Source organism: Acinonyx jubatus, chromosome A1 (genome assembly GCF_027475565.1).
Source record: "Acinonyx jubatus isolate Ajub_Pintada_27869175 chromosome A1, VMU_Ajub_asm_v1.0, whole genome shotgun sequence".
Lineage (NCBI taxonomy): Eukaryota > Metazoa > Chordata > Mammalia > Carnivora > Felidae > Acinonyx > Acinonyx jubatus.
Window position 1 is genome coordinate 143,739,646 of NC_069380.1, and position 23,883 is coordinate 143,763,528.

Genomic DNA, 23,883 nt, shown 5'->3' on the forward strand with positions numbered 1-23,883 from the left:
TACATGGCTAGCTTGGGCTTCCTCTAGCATGGATGTTTTAGAGTAGGTAGACTTTTTACCTCTGGCCTTCTCTCCTAGGACACAGAGTCCAAGAGACCCACATGGCACCTCAAGGACTTCTTACAACCTTAACCTTATATATCATGCAACATCACTTTTTTCACATTGTCTTAGTCAGAAATGAGTCTCAGATCTCCCAGTTTCAAAGGCAGGAAACCACACAGGAGCCTGTATGTACTCAGAAGACATGGCTTATTGTGAGGTGGAGGAGGAGAAAGAGGAAGGAGGAGCTACTACAATGTGTAGTATTCATTCATAAGTGCATTATAAGCATCATATGTTTGATAAAATTTATATCAGCATACTTCCAAAATTAAAATTCATGCTAATTTTATAAAGAACAATATTTTATGGCTGAATTATATATTCATCTGTAGGTTAGTAAGGGTTTTAATTGCATTGAGAAAAATAAATCTTACAAAAATATTTGCCTAATGTTTTCATTTTAATATATATTGAATATATTCTGGGTGCAGAGTATTACCCAATTCATTAGGGGAAAAATACAGGGAATTATAAGATCCTACTTTACAAGACCCAGAACTCAAACAAATATTAGCTTTTGAGGCAAGGGCAACACATCAAGAGTAAAATAGTAACCCACAGCAGTGACATAAGTTTTCAAGGAAGAGAGAGATAAATATGGTTTGAAATTATTTACAAAGGCTTCATAACAGAATTGAAACTAAGCTAAAGACTGAAGACTGGGTGAAATTTTGGGCAAATGAAAAGTCCAAGGATGATGTAAACTCAAGTATGTAGAATCACTCAATATCTTGAAAAGTGCTATGTAATAATAGCAATTGTTATTAATGGGACTTAGGAGATCCATCCCAAAATGAATGGAAGACATCCATGTAAGGTATGGCTAGATTGCAGAGAGCTTTTATATTGATATCTGTTGTTTTCCCCTGTTCACCACTCATTTTTCACTTCTCTGATTAGGTACTTTTATTTTCTCCCAACTGATTCATTTGGCGAATATTTACTGAGCTCATACTGTATTTCAGACACTGTTCTATATGCTAGAGATATAGTGGTGAATCTCACTGTCAAAACCTAGCCCTTAGGTATCTTCCCCTACGTTCCCCAACTGGGAATTGTTTTGTTAAGACAGTTAATCAAAGTGTCCTGTCCTCCCCCGGCCTAGGGTGAGCATATGACTAACCTAATAGAGGCCCAAGGATGGAAAATGGATGGAGTAGACTCATTCTGAATGTGATGCCCTGAGGAGTCTATTAGATCTTTTTATCTACATCCCCAGAGCTAACATGGTTCCTGTCTTTCCCCAGGCAGAGATAAATTTTTCCTTAAATTCTAGGAACTAGCACCTATCCTTTCAATAAATTGCTTTTTGTTTAGTTTAGCTCCAGAATCAGTTTCTATTGCTTGCAGCCAGTGAACCTTAAGACAGTATTGTATACCTATGTCGGTTCCTAAAGGATTTGAACTATATTGTGTAATCAGTAAGGCACTCTTGGCAATTTTTGAACAGAGAGCTTTATTTTTAAGAAGATTTGGAGATGTCTTATTAGATTAGAACAAGGAGAGATTGAATTAGATTCACCATTAGAAGGCTGTTAAAATGTCCAAGCACAGGGGTGAATAAAGGCGCAAATTAGACTGATTGCAGGAGTAGAAAGAAGTGATGGAGAAGAGTAGGGTTGGTACTAGGGTGAGGCAAGAGAGGCATACCCACCTAGGATGAGTACCTCCTTAAATTTTGTGCTCTAGGCGCCTCTCTTATCTCATCCTAGATTTCACTCTGGAGATGATATTTAAAGGGAAAATTGAAGGGCTTAGTGACTGATTGGATACAGGAAATAATCATAATCATAATTACACCTGTCACTGTGCAGATATTGTTCTAAGCTCTTTACCTTTAACTGAAAAATACTGTGTAGGGTAAATTTTACTGTCTTCATTTTACTGTTGAGTAATGTGTCTAGGTTACCTAGGTCATAAGGGAAAGAGCTGACGTGTAAGAAAAAGGGATTTAAATATGAGAATTCTACCAAACATATGAAGAAGAATTAGTGCCAGTTGTATACAAGCTCTTTTAGAAAATATAAGAAGAAGGACACTTCTCAGTTCATTTTATGAAGTTAATATTATTATACTGATACTAAAATCAAAGATAGTACAAAAAATAAAACTATAGATCTATATCCCTTCTGAATACAGATGGAAAAATCTTTAACCAATATTAACAAAGAATTCAGCAATATAAAAATTACACAGCATGACCACATGTGGTTCATCTTAGAGATGCAAGACTAGTTTATATATTTGAAAAATAAATTAATACAACCCACTATGTCAACTGATTAAAGAAGAAAAATGATATCAAATTAATCAACACTGAAAAAGCATTTGACAAAACTCAGCACCTGTTCTTGATACGAACTGAAAAATAGAAACAGAAGGAAACTTTCTTTATTTGATAAAATGTATAGTTTTTATTCTATTTAATGGTGAAAGGCTGAATGCTATTGTCTTCAGTCTGGGAACAAGTCAAGATTATCTCTTCTCACCATTCTTATTCAAATAGTGATAGAAGTCCAGCCTGTGCAATAAGGCAAGAAGAGGAAATAAAAGATACAGATTGGAAAGGAAGAAACAAAACTGTCTCAATTTGCAGATGACATGACATGATTTTTTATGTAGCAAATTCTAAGAAATCTATTAAAAATGTTTTAATGTTTATATTTGAGATGGGGTGGTGAGGAGGGACAAAGAGAGAGAGAGGGAAACCCAGAATCCAAAGCAGGCTCTAGGCTCTGAGCTTTCAGTGCAGAGCCTGACATGGGGCTCAAACTCACGAGCCATGAGATCATGACCTGAGCCGAAGCTGGATGCTCAATTGACTGAGCCATCCAGGTGCCCCCTAAGAAGTTTATTTTTAAAAATGCAGCAAACCTAGAATTAATAAGTTAGTTTATCAAGCTCACTGGATACAAGAAAACATACAGAAGTCAATTGTATTTCTGTATACTAGCAATGAATGTGTGGAAATGACTTTAAAAATATCCCTTATAATTGCTCTAAAGAATTGGAAAATACTTAGGTATAAATCTAATAAAATGTTAATAGGACTTATATGCTGAGAACCATAAAATGCTGATAAAAGAAATAACAGAAAATTACATAAAATGGAGAGATAGAAAGTATTCATAAATTGGAAGATTAGAGACAGAGATGATAACAATTCTCCGTAACTAGACATATAGATTGACACAATTCCTATCAAAATTCCAGTAAGATTTATTGTAGATATAGACAATATTGTCCTATAGTTTTTTTTGAAAAATCAAATGAACTAGAATGGGAAGAATCAGCCTACCCGATTTTAAGACTTAATGTAGCAACAATAGTAAAGATTTTGTGGTATTAGTGGAGGGATAGACACATTGTTCTCAGTGAAATAGAATAGAGACTCCAGAAATAGACCCATATAAATATGTTCACCTGATTTTTGGCAAAAATACAAAAACAATTCAGTTGAAGAAAGATAGCTATTGCAACAAATGTAGCTGGAGCAATTGGACTCCCAGAGGTAAGAAACCAACCCTGACCTACATCTTACACTTCATACAGAAATTAACTCAAAATAAATCATGGACTTAAAACTACAATATAAAACTATAAAGCTTTTAGGAAGAAAATAGAGATTTTTGGGGGGATCTAGGACCAGGCAAAAAATTATTTGACTTGAGACCAAAAGCATTCTCCATAAAAAGAAAAATTGGTAACTTGGACTTTCTCAAACTTAAAAGCTCTTGCTGTGCAGATGACCCAGTTAAGAGAATAAAAAGAGGGGCGCCTGGGTGGCTCAGTCGGTTAAGCATCTGAGTTCGGCTCAGGCCATAATCTCATGGTTCATGGATTCGAGCCCCGCATTGGGCTCTGTGCGACAGCTCAGAGCCTGGACTTGCTTCGGATTCTGCCTCTCTCTCTTGCTCTCTCTCTCTGTGCCCCTCCTGTGCTTGCACTCTGTCTCTGTCTCTCAAAAATGAATAATGTTAAAAAAAAATTTTTTTTAAAAGAGGATGAAAAGAAAAGTCCCAGAGTCTGGGAAATTATTTACAAACCACATATCCAGCAAAGGACCTTTATTGAGAATATATAAAGAGTTCTCAAAACTTAAACAGTCCAATAGAAAATAGGCAAAAGACATGAAGGGACATTGGAGAGGATGTAACGATGCAAATTAAAACCATGATGAGATATCAGTACACACCTATCAAAATGGCTAAGACAAAATTTTAAATAGACAGAAAAACAGTTTCAACGTCAAAGCTGGCAAGAATACAGAGAAAGAGAATCACTGATACAACTGCTGGTTGAAATGTAAAATGATACGTGGTTTCTTAAAAAACTAAGCATTCAACTGTCATTTAATGCAGCAGTTACCTCCTAGGCATTTATCCTAGAGAAATGAAAACATATGTTCATCCAAAAACCTGCACACACATTTTTATAGCAGTTTTATTGGTAATAATGGAAAACTGGAAACAACCCTTTGACGGGTATATAGTTAGAAAACAACAACAACTGTGGCACAGCCATACTATGGAACAGTATACAGCAATAAAAACGAACAAAGTACTGATATGCACAACATAGATGAATCACCAGAGAAATATGCCGAGTAGATAAAACCAGTCCCCCAAGGTTATGTAATGTATGATTCCATTTATATACCATTCTTAAAATGATAAAATTATAGATTGGAATACAGATTGCCAGTTAAGGCAAGAGAGAAGGCAAGGAGAGAAGTGTGGCTATGGAAGTACAACACAAGGGATCTTTGTGATGATGGAAATGCTCTGTATCCTCCCTGTATCAGTGTTCATATCCTTGTTTTAATTTTGCATTATTTTTGCAAGATATAACAGTTGATGGCAATTGAGTAAAGGATAGACTTTTTGTATTATTTTTTTATAATCCATGTATATCTGATGTGTTTTTATAATCATTTTAAGATTAAAAGTTTAGTTAAAAAATGATTTTAGATTTCAAAGTTAATAAAAAGGAGAATGAAGGTGCTTTTTAATATAACTGGGAAAATCCCATCCCTTTAATGTGGGTGGTTTCCAGAACTTATTTGAAAAATCCAATGAAAATAAATTAACACAAATATGCTGATGTTTAATAGGCACTTAACATCTTAGAATTTTTTTATATTGTAGTAAGAGAAAACTTGTTGACTGAAACGGATCTCTAATTCACGTGATTTCAGGCAACATGACCAGATCAAGTGGAGCAATCTTAGTAATGTAGGACATTTTTGGGGGAGGGAGTAATATATAGGCAGGTGTTCTTTCTAGGGACCTCATTTAGAAATCAGCTTTTCTGCTATGACTGCCTTTTTTTAAATTAACTTGTTTTATTTTTTATTTTTTTAAATTTACATCCAAATTAGTTAACATATCGTGCAACAATGATTTCAGGAGTAGACTCCTTAGTGCCCCTTACCCATTTAGCCCACACCCCCTCCCACAACCCCTCCTGTAACCCTCAGTTTGTTCTCCATATTTATGAGTCTCTTCTGTTTTGTCTCCCTCCCTGTTTTTGTATTATTTTTGTTTCCCTTCCCTTATGTTCATCTGTTTTGTCTCTTAAAGTCCTCAAATGAGTAGAGTCATATGATTTTTTTCTTTCTCTGACTGACTAATTTCACTTAGCATAATACCCTCCAGTTCCATCCACGTAGTTGGAAATGCCAAGATTTCATTCTTTTTGATTGCCGAGTAATACTCCATTGTATATAGATACCACATCTTCTATATCCATTCATCCATTGATGGACATTTGGGCTCTTTCCATACTTTGGCTATTGCTGATAGTGCTGCTATAAACATGGGGGTGCATGTGTCCCTTTGAAACAGCACACCCGTATCCCTTGGATAAATGCCTGGTAGTGCAATTGCTGGGTCATAGGGTAGTTCTATTTTTAGTTTTTTGAGGAACCTCCATACTGTTTTTGCAGACTGCCTTTTTAAGGCTTAAAGAAAAAAAGCTTATTTATCCATCTTGAGAGAGAGAGAGAGAGAGAGAGAGAGACAGAGAGAGAGAGAGAGAGAGAGAACAGGCAGAGAGAGAGGGAGAGAGAATTCCAAGCAGGCTCCTTGCTCTCAGTGCTGAGCCCAGCATGGGGCTCGATTCTTTGAACCATGAGATTATGACCTGAGCTGAAACCAAGGGTCAGACACTGAACCGACTGAGCCACCCAGGTGCCCCATGCCTTTTTAAGCCTTTTTTTCCCTTCCTTCAATTCTCTGCCTTCCATGACATTCAAGGAAGAATTTGACAGTGGAGTAGCACTAGAAGGATGCAACTCAGGAGTGATCATTTGAATGTATACTTTTTCACTTGAAGTTAGGAATTGGATTTCTCCTTTAATATTATTAGCATGCTTTATTGGTAGGGAGATAGGATTTAATCTTGCTATTACAATAATTTCCATAAAATGTCTTCTTACAGATTTCATACCTTAGTGTGAACTAAGAAATTCCCAGGATACCTGCATGTTGACAAACTTCTACCTAAAATTTAACAAGATCTATTTTTCCCATATTTTTGTAATGTGGACAAAATTGACTTGAATTATATATCTCTTATTTATAGATTGCAGTGAAGGCTTTTCAAGAAGTGTTTTCAGTTGTATTAATACTGACTTAAGGTCATTTGGTTAATACATAGTCAGGGAGCTGTAGAAACCACATTATAAGGCCAGGGTTAATTAGTACCAGTGAAATCATATTATAGAGAATGTAATACTAAAAAGCTTTCTGAATAATAAGACTATTTCCATAACAAAATGTTTGGATTTGTCTGATTTTCTTCTTGGAATGTAAAAATAATTGTATTTATAATAGATGCATCTACATACTTAAAATGGAAATATGGAATTTTTATAGAAATGCTACAAATTTGATTAAATAGCTTTTATATTTGAGTATCAGTTTGAACATTTTTATTTTGGGTTGTCCCATTAAGTTATCTTCTAAATTTAGTATATGGTAAAAGTAATTATCAAACCAATGGAGGAAAAGAATGGTTATGTATTAAATGTTATTAGAATAGCCAGATGACTACTTGGAAAAACAAGATTGTGTACCATCTTCATATCATATGCCAAAACATCATATGCTAAATGCACACATTCAAATATAAAAGTGCTAAAGGGAAACTATAGGTTTATATTTTTATAATATGAAGAGGCAGGGGCTTTCTAAACATGACACTGATAACAAAAAAAATATGTTACTGATCTCTATTGGTATGTAACAAACCATGCTGAAACTTAGTGACTGAAAACAATGGTGTGATTGTATCTCTCTTAAGATCTGTAGATTGGTTAGGTTGTTGCTCCAGGGTCTCACCTGGACTCATTTATGAGGCTGCTTTTGTCTGGTGGATTGGCTGGAGCTGAAGGGTCTAAGAGGCTGCAATATCTCCCTCTTTGTTGTGTCTTATTCATTTGTCTGGCCCAAGCTTCTCTACATGGTGGCTGGGTCCTGAGGAAGTAAATCAGAAGGTACGGGGCAGAACCCATCCTAGGTGGCCTAGGAGGCCTAAGCTCCAGAAGTCACACTTCTGCCACATTGTATTGGTCACAAGTTGCAAGGTCAACCAGATATAAGGGGGTAAGTAAATAGATTCCATTTCCTGAGTAGCAGTATCTCATTACAAAGTAACATGGCCATAATGAGGCATAATTTTTTGGTATCCATTACTATAATGATCTCCCCCAGTATATCTCTTGCTATCTAGACACTGCCTGAAAACAGGAACCAAGTAGATTTGGGTAAAATTTTAGATATATCCCTTACCCTCTGAACATTTACTGCTTACTTTCTACAATTTAAGGTCTAAATAGGTTTGGATTATGTGGTAGCCTTATTCTTTGAACTTGCCAACCATATCTGTACTACCCTTATTCATAATTGAAATAATTTTTTCAGTGACTTTAAGCAGTTTGATTATGATTTGCCTTGGTATAGTTTTCTTCATGTTTCTTGTGATTGGGATTCATTGGGCTTCTTATACATGTGGGTTTATAGCTTTGTAAGTATTTACTTATCTCCCCCGACCCCATTCTTTTCCTTTGGGGACTTCATTTACACACATATTGGATTACTTGAAGTTGCCCCAGCTCACTGGTGTGCTGTTCATTTCTTTATTTGGTCTTTTTTTTTTCTGTTTTATTTTGGGTAGTTTCATTGCTTTGTCTTCATGTTTACCGATCTTTTCTTCTGCGCTGATCTTTCTCAGATGTGTTTTTCATCTCTATAAATTTGGTTTGGGTCTTCCTGCTCCCTTCCCTCATCCCCAGTTTTATCAAGATATAATTGACATATATCAGTGTATGAGTTTAAAGTGTATAGCATGATGGTTTGGCTTACATATATTGTGAAATGATTACCATGATAGGTTCAGCTAACATCCATCTTCTCATATAGATAAAATAAAAAGAAAAGAAAGAAAAAACGAAAAAGAAATTGTTCTTCTGATGTGAACTCTTAGAATTTACTGTCTTAACAGCTTTCTTGTATATCATATAGCAGTGTTAGTTCTGGTAAGCATGTTGTACATTACACCCACAGTACTTAGTTACCTTATAACTAGAGTTTTACCTCTTGGCCACCTTCCTCTAATTCCTCCTTCTCCCACCCTCCACCTCTGGTAATCACAAGTCTGATCTTTTTCTATGAGTTTTAAAAAATGACACATTTAAGTGAGATCATATAGTATTTGTCTTGGGCTTATTTCACTTAACATAATGCCATCAAAGTCTGTTTGTGTTATTGTAAGTGGTAGGATTTCCTCATTTTGTTTTAACATTTATTTATTTTTAAGAGAGAGAGACAGAGTGTGAGCAGGGCAGGGGCAGAGAGAGAGGGAGACACAGAATCCGAAGCAGGCTCCAGGCTCTGAGTTGTCAGCACAGAACCCACACTTTGTGAGATCATAAGCTGAGCCGAAGTTGGACGCTTAACTGACTGAGCCACCCAGGCACCCCAGGATTTAATTTTTAATGGCTAAATAATATTCCATTATATATACTACAACTTTTATTCATTGATCCACTGATGGTCACTTAAGTTGTTTCCATGTCTTGGCTATTGTAAATAATGCTGCTGTGAACATGCGGGTGTAGAAACTTTTTGTTTCAATGTTTTTGTTTCCTGTAGACATATTCCCAGAATTGGAATTGCTGGGTCATATGATAGTTATATTTTTAATTTTTTGAGTATCCTGTATGTTTTTTTCCACAGTACCAATTTACAGTCCCACCAACAGTGCACAAGAGTTCTCTTTCCTTACATCAATACCAGCATTTGTTATCATTTGTATTTTTGATGATGGCTATTCTAACAGGTGTGAGGTGATAGGTCATTATGGTTTTAATTTGCATTGCCCTAATGAATATATTCTGAGCATCTTCTCTTGTATCGTCTCACGTTTTGTGTATCTTCTTTGGAAAAATGTCTCTTTAGGTCTTTTGCCGATTTTTAAATTGGGTTGTTATTATTATTATTATTAATATTTTGCTGTTGAATTGTATCACTTCTTTATATATTTTGGATATTAACCCCTTACTGGATATATGGTTTTCAAATACTGTTTTCCCATTCTGTAGGTTGTCTTTCCACTTTGTTGTTGGTTTCTTTTGTTGTGCAGAAGCTTTTTAGTTTGATGGAGTCCTATCTGTTGTTTCTTTTTTTTTTTTTAATTTTGTTGCCTGTGCTTAGATGTCATATCCAAAAAATAATTACCAAAACCCATGTCAAGGAGCTTTATTCCTATGCTTTCTTCTATGAGTTTCATGTTCCAAAGGTCTTTTTTTGAAAATCTACTAAACATGTTTAATGTTTCCTCTGGTTTAGGGGATGACAATTGATATCCATACACTAAATCTGGCCCACAAGATTTGTTTTGTAAATAAAGTTTTATTGAAGCACAGCCATGTCCATTCATTAACATATTGTTTGTGGCTGCTTTTTGCATTACAGTGGCTGAGTTGAGTAGTTGTTACAGAGACTGTATGGCCTGCAAAACCTAAATTATGTACTATCCTGCCCTTAACAAAGAAAAAAAAAATCTGACCCCTGGGCTTCTTGAACATAATGGTGGAATACATATAATAACTGTTCTGCTATGTTTATTAATTCTATCAGTGATATCATTTCTGGGTTACTTTCAGTTGATTTTTTTTTTTTTTTTTTTTGCTTCATTTTGACTTGTAGTTTTCTGCTTTTTTACATGCTTTTTTTTTAAATTAGATGGCAGACTTGGTGGATTTTACTTAGTATGTGCTGGGTATTTTTGTTTTCTTTCTTTTTTTTTTGCATTTATTTATTTGATAGAGACAGAGACAACACAAGCTGAGAAGGGGCAGAGAGAGAGGGTGAGAGAATCCCAAACAGGCTCCGCACTGCCAGCACAGAGCCTGACATGGGGCTCGAACTCACAAAACTGTGAGATTATGACTTGAACCGAAACCAAGAGTTGGAAACTTGACTGACTGAGCCACCCAGGCACCCCTATTTTTGTTTTATTCTAAATATTTTTTAACCTTGTTCTGGGATACAGTTAGGTTATCTGGAAACAGTTTGATCCTTTTCAAATCTGAAAGTTAAGGTTTGTTAGATGGGACCAGAGCAGCCTTTTGTGTGGGGTTGATTTTGCTCATTAATGAGATAAATCTCTTCAGAGGACTTTATCCAGTGCCCCATGAATTATGGCTAGGAGGACCCCAAATTATTCTCAGCCCTATGCAGGTATCAGTTTTCTCTAATTCTTTTGGATGGCTCTTTTCTTGACCTGAGTTTTTTCCTCAAACATATGAGCTAATCCATACTCAGCTGAAGATGTGAGGGATTTCTTTTTTCTGTGCTGCTCTCTCCTCTCTGATTGTTTGCCCTGAAAGCTCTTAACGATCATGGCCTCCCTGGCTTCTCAGTTCCATCTCCTACAGTCAGGAAGCCTGGTTGGCTCGGCCTGAGTTATGCCTCCCTGCACTGTGGCCTGAAAACTCTCTCTAGGCAATAAGCTGGAACAATCTTAGGACTTACTTTCTTGTTTTCCCACATCTCAGGGATCCCATGTCTTTGCTGCTTGATGTCCAATGTCTTGAAAAATCATTCTTTCATATATTTTGTTAAGTGTTTTAGTTGTTTCAGGTGGCAAGATAAATCTCTTCTCTGTTACTTCCTCTTGCCTAGTGATATTTGTGTTTCCCTACATTAAAAGTAAATAACAATGCTATAGAACATACTGTAAACAAAGTTGAAAGACAAATGACAAACTGGGGAAAGCATTTGCAATTATCGTACCCTGCTAAGGATTAATAGCTCTAATATATAAGCAGGTCTTGTCAATCAATAAGGAAAAGATGAACAATCCCAATAGAAAAATGAAAATGATATTTTTATTTGTTTATTTGCTTTTATTAGTGGGCAGTTGGCAAAAGAACAAATTAAAATGACCAATAAATATGTGAAAAGATTTTCTGTTCTAATAATATCAAAGAGATACTAATAGAAATGACACAGAAATACCACTTTCATCTATCATATTGCCAAGGAAGAAAACAAATGGTGATATGCATTGGTGACAAAACAGGTACAGCCTTTCTGGAATGCAATCTGGTAATATGTATGAAAATTAAAATAGTTACTTTTCTTAGCAATTCTAATTCTCAAAATTTGTCCTAATGAATAATCCCATAAATTTATAAGCAAAAAATTTTATTGTAGAATTACTGATAAAAACTGGAAATAACTTGAGTATTAGTTATTAGTCAAGTGATTAATCTTTATATATGCAATTATTTATTTTAAATCCTACAGTAATTATTTTTATAATTTTTTACAGTTATTTTCCTCAGTTGTTAAATATAGGTATGTATATACATTCAGATTATGACTAGTCTATTGCAAACAATGAGGTAGATAGATATTTATTAACACAAAAAGATGTCTTCAACATATTAAGTGAGGAAGACAAGTTATAAACTATTATGTATAGATGATGTTATGTATAGATGTATTAAATCTCGCGGTCCGTGAGTTTGAGCCCCGCATCAGGCTGTGTGCTGACAGCTCAGAGCCTGGAGCCTGTTTCAGATTCTGTGTCTCCCTCTCTCTCTGACTTTCCCCCGTTCATGATCTGTCTCTCTCTGTCTCAAAAATAAATAAAAACGTTAAGAAAAAATAAAAAAGAAAAAATAAAGAATTGCAGATTATTTTGTTTTATTTTAACCAGGAGTGGTATATATACTTGCAGCCAGTATTTTGTTTTTCCCCCAGCACGTCACAGCCCACCGTGGCTCCTGCTTGGCTCCTCCTGGCTGGGGAGGGATGGCATTAGACAGGAAGCACCAAGGTTTATATCACTGCTGAAGAAGTTGGGCCAGTGTTTTGGTGCCTTTCCCCCTGAGAGTCTCTCAGCTTTCTCTCAGTTTCTAAACCACTTCTTTACTCCTAGATATAACCTGTCTTCTAAAGAAAAAATCTTGTGTTTCTTACAATAAGGTGTATTACTTTAGCGGGAAAATTAACAGACATTAATGAACTTGAACTCTTACATTTCTTTATCTCTGTGCACCCTTATGACAGACCAACTCTTGAAACTTTGCAGAGACAAGCATTCTGTCAGCTTCTTTCCTTTGCCTTAGATGTAGTTGGCTTGCCACTAATATTGTACAATAGGAACCAGGGTTTATTATCAAAGATATTACTGACCTTTCAAATGAAAACACTGGCACATTAGTGTTCACATGGATATCATTTCTATAGTCCAATAAAGACTCCTAAAGCTTCACTTCTACAGTCTGTCTGGGTTTGGAATATTTTTATGCTCTGCTGTGAGAAAAGCGGGTGCACTTGCACATTTATTTCTAAGATTTGTCTATTTTGTCATATGATTTGGGTTTAAATTTTCTGCAGATGTCAATCTCAGCCATTTTTGCTATTAGTAGAGGAGCTTAAAAGGTAGCTCTTATAAGTCTAACTTCATATTTATTTTAGAACAGCTTAAATCTTGTAGCCTATTTTCTCTCTGATATGTTTTTTGTGGAATAACTTAAATCCAAAATTAGCTCAAAATGGAACCCTTCCCCTGTTGCAATATTGCTGTTTTAATACCTCACAGTCTTTTCCAGTTCGTGGTATCGACACTGCTTTGCAATTTGTTTTGCTGCCCTCTAGCCCTTTGGCTCTCCTTTCCATTATTGTATTTCCTTGGTGGGTGCCTGTGCCAGGTTCTGAGGCATCGAGGGGAGGGGTCTATAGGTTGTGGGCTCACTAGGCCAACTTTATTACTGAAGTCTTGAGAGCTCATAATGAGACTCATCTATCTAAAATATGACAAAGTTTGTTAGCTGATGTTAGCATCCTAGTGAGAATTGTGAGCAGGCCTGGTAATTTAGCATTTCATTCTAAAGTGGAGGTTTCTATGAACACATTACATAGACTAATGGACTTCCTTAGCAAAAGAAATAACCAATTAGTAATTCCATATCCTTTTATAACTGTGCTCTGCCACACCCCACTGCCCCAATTTTTGTTGTAAAATAATCAGATCAAATAATATCTTCTGTCTTCTAACTACTGTCTTTAATATTCATACTATTATACATATATATAAATATATATATGTCTTCAACTATACTTAGAAAATACATACAAAGAGATACCTATGAATTACATACAAAGAAATCTTATGAGTTACCTCAAGATTAAGGTAAATTCGCTCCATTTGCTTGGTAGTTGTGTACGGTTTTTGAAGCAATAATATATTTTATTTTTGCATATAGCAAAATTAGATCCCCTGCAAAATTACAGCCAGTTATATTTAAAATATCTTAAAGTTGTTATAAATTTGTAAAACAAAATTTCCAGTCAACATTGTTTTTTTTTTGAAGAAGGAATTTTCTTTTCTTTCTTGAGGAAGAAATATCATGTAAATACAAAGCATTTTTATTGTTGTTATGGGTGCTAATGACCTTTATCCCTCCAAATATTAGTATTAAAATTTAAAAACACCTTTTGCCAAACCCAAACATTCATCAATAAAGATCAAAGGTCACAGAGCTGTGATGATTCAGTAGTAAAATATCAAAGTATTTATAAAGTCTTTTTTACAGTTGCTTAAATTAGGTGAAAAGATTTATCGAAAGATCTAGGACCATCTCCAATTACAACAAAATATTTGCCCAAAGAAGTCTCAAGAGAACTTACAACAGATTCATTCTGCAAGAATTTTAACCTCAGCAACAAGGTAGCCATCTTTAAAACCTAAACCCAAACTAGAAACTTGAATCATTTTCTTCATTTAATTTAAAAATACATTTCAAATAATTTCCCATGATAGTGGCTCCATTTTAATAGTTGAAGATGCCAGACTTATAAGGTGTAAAATAATAGGCATATTTCTACTCTAGTAGATTTATTGTTCCTTAACTGTCATTCATGTTGCTCACAAAGCCAAACAAACCAATCTTGTAAAATTGGGATGGTGTTTATTATACCCTGTTCACAGTATTGTGGGCCTAGGAGAAAATTGGTGTATGGATCTGGAGAACTAGAAGGAAGAGAATTGACATTTTAACACTGGTTTAACAAAACAAAACAAAAACCCATAAAGTTACCATATGGAAATGAATCAATTGTTGCTCTAAAGAAATCTTGTTTCCCACTGTGACATTCAGTATAGATTCTGCAGTAGTTTTATTGTCTCATTCAAGATGTTGAGGAAAGTTGTCTTTCAGCCTAGGCTCTCAGAAGCTAAGTCCAGGTATGATGAGGGAGTGTGAGGCAGGCTGAGGGGCAAAATACAGGCTGGCACAGCCACTGCCACCAGCACCCCCTCAGGTGGAATATGTGTGATATTCCTCAAATACTCCTGGCTACCCAAGAACAAAGGAAAGGGGTTTAGTTTAAGTGCTTGCCATGGTAATGTAGAAACAAAGACAAATGAAAAATTAAATTCCCTTACTGCCTACAGCCCACTGATAAGTCCTTGAAACCCAGCAGAGTGACCTCCCTCTAGGAGATCAGCTGCCTCAATGATGACAGTTTGCTAGGGGCAAAAGAGAACCTTAGCTTAACATTATCCCAACCTTGAGGATCCTGTAAGTCTACTTCCTTTATCTCAGCTGCCCCAGGATATATGCTAGCAATCATACTCTAAGCTTATGCCCCCCCCCCCCCATATACATCTAAAAGGTTTCATGACTGAGGTTTTATTAAATGGTAAAAAATGGTGTTTCCCTAGCAACAGTTAGCCCCTCAAGGTCCTGGAAACCTTGCTTCCAAAATTCCTTCGAGACTTAACTCTATCCCTGACTCCCTCCCAACCTGAGGTTTATAATGAGTTACCCATCATGACCCCACTGCAGCTCTTCCTGCCCACAGGTCCTGTCCCCCTGCTTTAATAAAATCACTTTTTTTGCACCAAAGACATCTTCAAGAATTCTTTCTTGGCCATCAGCTCTTTACCCCATGAACCCCATCACTCCAGAACTTCATCAGGTAAAGGCATTAAATACTTTTAGTTTAGGTTAATTAATTAGTTTTGAGACAGAAGAATGAAACATTTAGTCTCTCCTTAGGTTTAGTATTTTAATATCTAAAGAAATAGAATATATGGTAATAGTGAACTTAATTTATTTTTATTGAGCTCCGCCTTTTCTTTTTAATTATTTGCTAATGTTAGTTTTAACATTGTGCAGATCAAGAGAGATCATTGTTTCTAGACTTCCATACTTGATTATCTAAAGACAAAGCTGTTAGCTAGTGGGATCAATGAAAAGTTTTTAGGTCCTTTAAGAATTATATTTATTCAAACAGTCCTAGTCAGCTGCAAGAACAATATGAGTTAACAAGAACTGAATAGATAGTTCTCTTTTAAATGGTCCCCAATAAGCCACCCTGACCAAATTGCATGGAACTTTGTTCATCCTACCCACAACACATAGACTTGTTGACAGCATTGAAGTAAAACAGAAAAATGAATCTATAAGAGCAATAAAGCAGCATTACATTTTGAATTTAATTTAATTTAGATTTAAGTAGGGACTTAAAACTGACCTGAACCATGACCAAAAACTAGACAAAACAATACTAATTTGTAGATCTTCTTTCCCTCACCAAAAGGAAAATAAAAAGCTATCTGAGTAGTGGTTCAAACTGCAACCTATCTAGATTTATATTTTCTTAGATTACTCATTGGAAAAACACCATAAAAACAAGAAAAATCTAAATGATTTGTCAGCCAACCTCAATATGTTATTTAATTGGAAAAAAAAGTATAACTTCCCAGAGAAAAGAGTGGATGCAGTTTGTCCTCTATTTCATGGTAGTGTAATAAATTTAAAAAGTATTTTAATTGCTACCAATATTTAATAATTACTTTAAAAACAGTAAGTGCTTACATATATTGAGTAATTTCAGTTAAGATGAAATGTATTTAAGGGATAGTGGTGTAATTATGAATTGATAAAGTATTATAATTCACTATGTATGTTTCTCATACAGAATCAGAAATAATAAGTGTATATTTAAATATCATTTATGTATATTCTTTTTCTATAAGTGGAATGACATTTATAGATACAGGAACCTTTAATTTACAATGACTGAGACTACATCAAATTAATGATTAGTGACAGTAGAGTAAATATGTAATGTTTTATATTGTGTATGTTGGACTATACCTCTTATTCAGAAAATAGTGGTGTATCTCTTTTAAAGTCAATAACGGTAATCATAAACAAGATAATTCCATCAGCACAAGTCAGTCTTACTCTGCATATATTAATTTAGCACAGTATTGCACTTAATAAATTATCATTAATCATAAATACATTTTCACATGTGCATATTTAAGTTTTTTAATGTTTGCTTCTTGGTTTTTCTGTAGGGCTAAGGTATAAGACACTCATTTCAAATCTAAGAAGCCGCATAATCAGTCTTTTGAAGCCCACTGCAATCAATATCTATGCAAATGCGGTAGTTATGGAATTTACACTGCTTTGTCAATCAATCACTAGTCAAGTTCCCCCCTACACTCAATATACTCATAGATTTTTTTCTTTTTTAAGGAGAAAACTTTTTTTCTTTTTAAAGAAAGAGACTTCCTTTTATTTGTTATATAAACAAGTGCTACAGCTTTTCCTGCCTCTACCTCTTCATACTTACCTGCCAGCACAGTGAGTCAGCCCATGCTGCCAGTCTCTTTCTATGTGGTGGTGGTCAGGCTCCAGGCTTCCTGAGCGCCACCTGTGGCCTCCTATGGCCCTGTCTTTGAGTCTGAGTTGTTGAAAGAAGGAATGGACCTTTGGGACTCAGCTGGTTGGACCAGCCTCCCTAGAGTATTGATCATTTGCTGCTTGTCCACTGGCAGAGAAGTCTTCAGTGGATCACTGAAGGGCTCTTTCTTTCACCGTGATTATGTCAAGTTCTTGCCAAGGACTTGGTTGGGACAGAGAAACCTTGCTAACTAAATAAGCAGAAGATGGAAACTGAGAAGGATAGTTAATTAGGTGGAATTTCAAAATTGGGGTTCAAGGTTTATTTGCATTGCATGGAGTAATGGACTGTAAGAAGAAATGTAATAAGGAGAAATCTGAAATTTTACACTTAAAGAGAAAAAACAAATTACTAAACATATACAAAGTAGGGAAAGTCTGGTTAATAGTACTTGCAGTGAAAAACAAAACAAAGTAAAAACTAGATCTTTTTTTGGCTACCTGTAACCACGGTATGAATCTTTAGTCTTGAGGACTGCTGAAGAAGCTAATGCATCTTATGTCTTATAAAGACAACAAAGGAAGTTAATAATCCATCTGTTTTCTGTTGGTCAGCTCACATCTGGTGGATGCATTGAGTTCTGTTCTGAAACTTTTAAGAATAAGTCTGAAAAACTTGAATCTTTATAGAAGAGGGTAACTTAGATGATGAGGAAGCTGAAAGTGTTGAAAGTTTAAAGTAGGGAGAATGTAGGTAGAATGTGATGTTGTTCTTCAAATACTGAAAACATATCTGCAGACTCAGTGTGTGAGTAGGAATTAAGTTCCTAACTAAGTTCTGGGTTATGAGTATACACACACAGGGTTATTCCCTTGTGTAAGTGAAGTCTGGGGATGGATAGTCCAGGGCTAGAGCAACACTTCCACAAAGTCATTGAGGACTATGACTCTAATATCTTCACCGAATGATTATTTCCATCTTCAGGATCACCTCATGGTAAATCACGGGAACTCCTGTAGTCACATCCCTATTCCAGACAGCAAGAAGATGATGAGTATGGTGTGGGGGAAAGCCACACCTTCTTTCTTTTAAGAAACCTTCTCAGAATTTGCACTGACATTTTTTTGGCAACTTAGTCTTATGGCCACACCTGGCTGCCATGGAGGCAGAATAAAAGCAGTAGGTAGCAGTAGGCGGCTTAAAAAGGACAAATTTTACTAAATATAGAGAAGAATTTCCTAATAGTTTTGTGTGCCCCAAATTGAATGGGCTTTTTTAGAGATACCAATGTAACTGTTGTTGAACATTCAAAAACAAACTAGAAAATTGCCTATCAGGGATGTTTTAGGGAGAGACGTGATAGGTACAGTTCCTTTTGATACGATGTGCCAGGATTATTTCAACATATGTGTGCACAGGCCATACTGAGTTTTAGTTTAACTTTTCTTATGAGAGATTTTGATAAAATTAGATTTTTACTTACTACATCTCAATAATGACAAATATTGCTTAAAGTAAATACTACACAAGTCTTGTTTTCATGTTTTTCAGAAGCCAGCATTTTCTTTTAATGGAAAGCACTAGTGAAATAGTATTCTGTGGACACATAATGACCCCACACACTTAGCAATCTTTCTGATGCTTGAAGTTTTATGCCTTATGAATTTTCTTACTGATTTGTTTGCTATAGGAAGTATTGATCAATTGATTAAAGCAGATTTCATTCAATATAGCTATAGGACAGATACATTTGTATCACAAGATACAAGATATAAGATTTGTAACACATGAAATGTATAGTATCTTTCAGTTTGTGGTGGATTTTTATTTTCCTTTGGTATTTGAATTGTGTGAATTTCTTTAGAAAATATTAAGATATTAATGTGGTAGGTGTTTTGGATTTGTATTCACAATTGTATAATTAAGAGATCTAACATATTAAAGTTATGAGTTTTGTAATTTTAAACGATACTACCCTGTCTGCACCATAAGTCTGTGGGAGGTAGACTGAACACACTCTACTAGTATGTCTAGGCCCGTGCTCATTCTCGCTGACACAGATAAGATTGAGAAGTTAGACACAATAGTTATTGGATGCCTACTCCATTAGAAACAGAAGGAGAAAATCTATTGCTTGCCAGATTAGAAAAATGTCATATAAAAAAGAAACTCTGGCTCTAGTATCCTCTTGTGTCCCCATATGTGTGTATCTAATCTCAGCTGGTCCACCTGAGAATCCCCCCTGCACCCCGAGTGCAAACATCCCCTGCACGCGGTCCCATTTCTGTTCCAACAAGATGAAAGAAGCTGAAGTAGAAGAAACTCACTGAACTGCAAGCACAAGTGCGCATTGGTGGGAAGGGAACTGTTCACGCAAAGAAGAAGGTGGCTCCTAGAACAGCTACAGCAGATGATAAAAAAAAAATTCAGTTCTCCTTAAAGAAGTTGGGGGTAAACAATATCTCTGGTATTGAAGAAGTGAATATGTTCACAAACCAAGGAACAGGGGTCCACTTTAAGAACCCTAAAGTTCAGGCATCCCTGGCAGCGAAAACTTTCACCATTACAGGTCACGCTGAGACAAAGCAGCTGACAGAAATGCTACCCAGTTTCTTGAACCAACTTGGTGCAGACGGGCAGACAGTCTGACTAGTTTAGGACTGGCTGAAGCTCTGCCCACACAGTGTGTGGATGGAAAGGTACCGCTTGCTACCGGAGAGGAGGGCGATGATGACTTTCCAGATGTTGTGGAAAACTTGGATGAAGCTTCAAAGCATGAAGCAAATGAATAGAGGCACCTTCTGAAGAAGATAAAACTTGAAGGAGTTACTGGGAGCTATTTTATATTATGACTGCTTTTTAAAATATTGTTCATGGATCTGATAAAATCTAGATCTCTAATATTTTTAAGCCCAAGTCTCTTGGACACTGCAGCTCTTTTCAGTTTTTGCTTATACACAATTCATTCTTTGCAGCTAATTAAGCTGAAGAAGCCTGAGAATAAAGTTTGAAACAAGGTTAGTAAAGTTCTCTGCCTAGCAAAAAAAAAAAAAAAAAAGAAAGAAAAGAAAAGGAAAGAAACGAAAAGAAAAGAAAACAAGAAAGAAACTTTGTTTCCAAGATTCCAAACAGGTAAATCAAATGTTGTTAACAGTACTCTGGTAGACATTGTTAGATTGTGGTCTTTTAGAGACTTAAATGGATTTTCCAGAATATAAACACACTGCCCACACTTGGCCTATCTATACATATTTTCAAGGCATAGTTTTGATTATTTATATCTGTGTCTGTATCTGTACCTATTCATTTTAGTTATAGTGAATAATTTTGGAAAGCATTTTGCTTCAACCTAGCGTTCATATGGTTCAAGGCATAGAAGGACAGGGTTGCGGGGAGCTCTTAGGGAGACGGTCCTCCACAGTGCCTAACTGATGCCCTTTCATGATATGTGTTAGATGGTGTACAGCTCAGCTCTGCTTCAGGAAAGCAACTATTGGATCCCAGCTGTTTGGTCCTCCTGTTTCTTGGCTTCTAGGCCTTATCTCACGCTCAATTTGAAAACTTTTCATTTGAGGGATCCTAATTTGATCCCCAGATGAAATCCTTAACTCATATGATAGGCACTGTGTTGAACTGACTTGCACCATGCCTTCTAAAGATCATGACTTGTTTTGCAGGGAGAAAGATCAAATTAAAATGGAAGGGTCGGTTACTTTTGCCACTTTCCTTGTTTCTTCCCAACTCCTCCCAAAGAAAAAAGGACGGAGCTTTTCCACCACCTGTTTTTTCTAAAAGCTTGCACAAATAACTAACTCATCAGGCCTCAAGTTCTTTATCTGCAGACAAGGATAATAATATCTGTTATGTAAGGATTATGGCAATTAAATTTAGTAAACATCTTCTGAGCTCTTTCTGTATCCTTGGTCTAGTAAATGGTAACATAATTTCTTTGTAAACCTTTCAGCACAGTATCTGGTACATGGAGATCAACAAGTATGATTCCCTGTGCATTCTAAAATGAGGTCCTAATATAACAGGGACCCCATTGAGTCCATAGTCCCAGCCCTTATTCCATGAACCTCTCAGTTTATCTATCGCATGCTGTGTTTAGGGGATTGGGATTGAGTCTTACATAAATGTGCCTGCCCCTTTCTTTTTCTTTTTCTACCACATATCTGTGGCTTGTTAATAGGTCCGTTCCTCAGCTTGTCTCTCTTGTCCTGCTTCCCTCCTAAAAGATTCATCTTTCTTTTAGACATCCATACTAAACTACAGTGCATGTATGTATGCCTGGGGTGGACTTCAGTGACTCCCCAATTGCTTCTGCCTACAGGTTTTAGTTTGTTTTGTTTAAAGCTCAATGAGTGTTCATCACAAAGTGATGATACCTATGTATCCAATACCCAGATAAAGAAACAGAACACAGGACCCCCCTCTTGACACTTTCAGTCAGTACTTGCTGTCTAATCGTTACACTAATCTGACTTCTACACTAGACTCATTTTGCCTCTTTTGTTTGTTTGTTTGTTCTTCTAAGGATTTTATTTTTACATAGTCTTTACACCCAACATGGGACCTAAACTTACAACTCTGAGGTCATGAGTCTCATGCTCCACTGACTGAGACAGCCTGGTGCCCTTGTCTCTTTTTTCTTAACATTATATAAATATATCACATAGTGCATATTGTATCTGTCTTATTTTGTTCAGCAACATGTTTTTAGATAATACTAAAATATTTTCTATTGGTTTTGGATCTAACTTTGTACATTTACAAAATATCAATATAAAAAATTAAATGAAAGTAACCTGTTTTGCTGTATAATATTCAGGAAACTGATTTAACATTTGATTTTGCAGTCAAACTAAATAGTGATGTAAATTAACCAGTTACTCTACTAGTTTTGGCTGCCATATTGAGATTAGCTAAAGGCAATAGAATAGAGTTACAATTTAAAACTAATAGTTTTGGGGATGCCTGGGTGGCTCAGTTGGTAGAGCCTCCAACTCTTTGATCCCAGGGTTGTGAGTTCAAGCCCCACATTGGGCTTGGAGCCTACTTAAAAAAAAAAAAAAACAACAACTGATTTTTTTTCTTAAACACCCTTATTTTCTTAAATTCACTTTTTTTTTTTTAATGTCTATTTACTCTTCACAGAAAGACAGCGAGCAGGGGAGGGTCAGAGAGAGGGAGGCAAAGAATCCGAAGCAGGCTCCAGGCTCTGAGCTGTCAGCACAGAGCCCAAAGTGGGGCTCGAACCCACGAACTGTGAGATCATCACCCGAGCCAAAGTCGGACGCTTAACCGACCGAGCCACCCAGGCGCCCGTTAAATTCACTTTTAAGCAAGAGTCTAAGGAAGTATACTTTTAGAGGCCTGCTGGTCTTAAACGGGAGATAGAACTTAAGTTTTATCACTGAAGTTCTATGTGAAATTATAGTGAATCATCATTAATAAAATCTTTTGTTATTATTTTCCATAGGAAAAACATTTAGGATATAAAGTTATATTTGTTTATATGTATTTTTATTTCAAAATATGTAGTATTTATTGATGTAGGTGTTATGAAATAAATGTGACATAACATGAGTTGATTGTTATCAGTTTATACTGCGTCCATGGAGTCTAGAAGGGGCTGAATTATTATGATGAACACCTTATAATATCAGTGTTTGATGTCACACACTTGCACATAATGACATCAACACAGCTGGAGCCTGATAAATGGCCTTCCTTGACATTTTCTCTGCAGAAAATGTCAGTAATTTCGTTCAGGAATGAAATTTTCTCTACAGAAATGTTCACAAGTTGTTCAATAGTTTACTGCACTGCTATTGGCTAATAGGGTAAATGGATTACCATAAGGAATGAAAGAAGCGTAACGTTTATTGGATATTACTGTTTCCAGTTTACAACAAACCACATCATGTTTCCTCTGTTCATTCAACATTGAATATATATTATGTTAAATGAAAATGAATCACATATTCTGAATATTTTTCTTCTACACTTCAGAATGCTTTTTAAGATATTGTCTAACTGCCAGCTAATTTACAGCTCTGAAACCTTGTTGTATCATTTCTGAATAGAGCATTCAATAATTTAAAGTGAAATAAATCACCGTATGATGAATTGCTGATAAATCTTTTGGGTTGTAAGGGTTTCTTTGCTATAGCCTTATATGTAATTGTACATTTTAGCAGGGATGCCCTCTGAACATTAGAGGACATATTCATGAGCTGAATTTCCAAAAACAAATCTAATGATTTGACAGCCCTGCTCAAAAGACAGCAGCTCAGCATTTTAGAACTTGCCATGCACTGGATGACAGAGTCACAGTGAGCCTGGGAATATCCTCTGTGCTCTGACCTTCTGCTTCTTCCTCTAGGCCTGGCTGCTGTTGTCCTGAGGCACTAACAGGATGGTACCCACTCACCAACCAGTCTCTTATCTCTGCAATCCCAGTGAGGGTGGGGGTAAATGTTGTGTAACCCAGCACAAGAATGCTGTCAGTAGTACACTGTCATGGCTAAAACCCTTGTTCTTGTTCACATGGAGA

The 23,883-nt window shown here is 35.9% G+C and overlaps 1 protein-coding gene and 1 pseudogene across 16 annotated transcripts in view; both read left to right on the forward strand.

The window, feature by feature from the left end:
• ATG10 (autophagy related 10) overlaps positions 1–23,883 on the forward strand; it is a 427,978-nt gene that overhangs the window by 255,510 nt on the left and 148,585 nt on the right. The gene's annotated exons all lie outside the window — the stretch shown is intronic.
• Positions 18,059–20,432, forward strand: LOC106967945 (transcription factor BTF3-like; annotated as a pseudogene).